Genomic DNA, 3,513 nt, shown 5'->3' on the forward strand with positions numbered 1-3,513 from the left:
GATATTGAGGACTGGTTTAGAGGAAGGTTTTCTAGCATACAGTTAGGCATTTTCTTCAGCATTTGTTTGTTATCATTTTTTGAAAAGAGGAAAACAGACAGTAGCTCATATATTTTGCCTATAGATAGAACTACAGAGATATTGAGAAACCAATCCTGCTACTCCAACATACACTATACTACTGTTTACAGAGAATAGTTAGAATTTTTCTACTCAGGAAGAGATTGCTTTTTAAAGATGCATGAAACATTCCCATATATCATCTGTATACCACTTTCAATTGCCACTAAATAAAAGAATTACATAAATCTGCAGTGTTGTCGTTGTTGTTGTTGTTGTTTGTTAGGAAAAGCCCTCGGTAGATAACCAAAAGGCTTTTTGTTTAAACTAACTGATCTTTATTTCTTTTGAATTATTCCAGAGGAAACTGTGTTTTTCAACAGTTTATGCTTCTTCTGAGTTCTTCCTTTTTTCTTATTTCACACTTCATATAATCTTAGACATGACCACTGTGATGCTCTAATGTGACCTAAAATAAAGTGATGTAAATGCTTCCTTAATTTCCTATTTCTTTGAAATAGAGAAGAAGCTTCAGGGAAAAAAGAACAAACTCACTATTGATCAAAAAATTTCAAGTGAGAGACAATCTTGTATAATCCTTAGAAGGTGACCTTCATGTTTAAGACTGAGCTCTACTTCTGGACTGACTGTTTATGGTAAACTTTCAACCATTTGATGCCTCTTCTTTAAACAGTGTTTAAGGTATGGAAAACCAACTGTATTCCCCATGAAGATACTTACAAACCGTGGCTTATTAATACAACAAGGTCATCTCTGTATTACAAATAAAAGGAAATGCACACAGTTTTAGTCTAGCAATTGTTGAAGGATAGGAAATACTTCTAGAACTAAAATTGCCAGGAAAACAACAAGCCTACTCAAAATAGCACCTATTCCATAAGAGATGTTCACAGTAGCTCTAGCATGAATCCTGTCCTGCTCATTCTGTCGAGGAAAAACACCCTGGGGGCTGTAGAAGTCATTTTGTTTTCACACCCTGCAGACTGTTCGGAGACCTGCTGTATCTTTAAAGTACACTGATGTTATCATGTCAAGCTGTGACTGAAACATTTTCTATTAAGGCTGGAGCTAACACTATGATATAATAGATCTTTTCCATTTCTAGCTTCTGTATGTGTCCCTGTAGGCTGGAACTTTGCAACAAGGGCACTAAAATGGCAAATAGGCTTTGAGGAATGTGTAGCTACAGTGCACTGTAAGTCCTGCAAGCCAGTCAGTTCTTTTTTTAATGTATAATTAAATTGTGGAACTCATTGAGATGTTATGGAGGTTAAAAATATAAGTAGATTAAAAAAGAAGTAAAAAAACCACCCCAAAAAGCAATGCTGAAGTACAAGTTAATGTGTAGTTGTTAAACACAGCATTTGGGATGTAACATCTAGGAAGAACAAGTGATTTAGGAAGTCCATAAGTCACTCACGGCTGGAAAGCAGAGTACGTGTAATTTGGTACATGTTTTTTACACTGCTCCTGTAAGCACCTACTGATCACCCTTAGAAAGAAGACACTGGTCTAAAATGTGCCAGTGTGAGTGCCATGCTAAAGCTCTATGGTAGCTTTGTGAGTGACTCGCCAGAATGAGATATTCATTAGTCAAGGTGTCAAACACCCACTCACCAGCATTTCAGCACTTACAAGGCCCAGCGGTGTGGTACAGAGCCATCCAAACAGGCCAAGAAGAAAGGGGCATCAAGGCAGCATGAAAGCAAGCACAAGTCCGTATTGTCCATTGATTTTTCCTTCCATCAGGCATTTCCCAGTGCACCACAGGAAAACATCTGAGAATGCATAAATCTGGAAACAAAGTGTTTTCAACTTGTCCAGAAATGTTACAAGCCTGATACTTCAAAGGTCCTCACTGTATGGAGACTATAATTCAGACTGCAGCAGAAATAACTGGTTGCATAGATACAGCCACTGAGCTGTGTCAGTCACCAAAGAAATGGCAGAAGCTGTTGTTTTTGCTTCCTGAGTTCATTTGCCTCTAGAGCTCAGTTGTGGAATGGCCTTTGTGGGCACTCCTAATCTGCTTCTGCACAAAGTCAGCTGGCGTCATTTAACCTATTGTTTAACATATCTGGAGCTAATCTTGGCTGACCTTTTGCTGAAGAAAATAAGAAACACTTGTATGAGCATTTCTACCAGCTCAGCTCTGATGACAGTGCCCTCCAGCAGAAAAGCAGTCATGTCTAAACCTTCCACAGATGCTTTCACAAAAGTTATTTAACATAACTCCACAGCTCAGTAACAGCTCACTGCCTGCACAGGCAAGGTGCAGCAGAGCAGAATGTGTTTTTTCTCCTTTTAATCCCTAGAATAGAGCTGTAGCTATGTCCCCACATAGACAGTAGGATGCCCAGACTGGGGAATTCAGACTTTTTTCTTTTTTCTTTATTCTGCACAAGAAATAAAGACTCCAGGCTGTGTTACAGTCTTCTGATTAAATTGGCAGAGCTGGAAATCACAGATGTCATCTTGTACAGAAAAGAGTTCATCCCACCATGATTTCTGTTGAAAAACTCTTCCAGAACCTGATTCTTCTGATGATTAGAAACGTTCTGAATTTCAACTCTAAATTTATTCATGTCTTTTCTCCCTTCTTGGTGATTGCCATCTCACTGCCTGTGTATTTAGAGGCATCAATCATAACATTAGAAAGGACTTTATATAGAGCAATCAGGAGAAACATGCTTCAGTAAACATGATCTGAAATTGAAAAAAAGGATGGCTTTATCAAATTTTTCAGTTAAAGCACAACTTTGCTGTAACCACCTCCTCCCTGAACTTCAAAAAAAAAAAAAAAACAAAACAGATCTTCCATTTGAAGGTAAAATGGAAAGGGGATGCTCATCATTAGCAAAAGATTCACTCTTCAAACATGTCTCCTTTTAATAACAGAGTTGCTCTAAAAGGACATAGAGATTTCACATTAACAACCCTTTCCTCCCCAGTAATCAGCATTCGTAAGAATAGAATGGTGTGAAATTCTTCATTTTTAAATGGACATTTTACTTATTCTTTGGATATTTTACAACATTTCCCCCTAAAAAACCCCAACAGGTAGCACCTTCTTTTATTTGCTATAAAATGAATTTAAAATATCTGGATTTTTAAAATACAAAACTAAACCAGCAAAGAACATTATAAAAGAATAGCCTGCTGTCTGTTTCTGCGATTGCCTTTACAGGTGTCATACATTACTGTTTCATGTGGATATTGAATAGGTAAGAACTAATGTGCTAAGCAAAATGTAATATGCAAAATGTCTGATTGCTAGATAGCCATTACACCTCTATGTAAAATGGATACAAACAAATTTCTTTCCTCACCCAGTACCTGTTTGTTTGAGTGCAAGGCCTTCAAGTCAAAGAGTGCATCATATATGGGATGTCTGCACACATACACACACAAACTGCTCAAAGTCATAAAGTC

The sequence above is a fragment of the Pseudopipra pipra genome, chromosome 3 (genome assembly GCF_036250125.1).
Source record: "Pseudopipra pipra isolate bDixPip1 chromosome 3, bDixPip1.hap1, whole genome shotgun sequence".
Lineage (NCBI taxonomy): Eukaryota > Metazoa > Chordata > Aves > Passeriformes > Pipridae > Pseudopipra > Pseudopipra pipra.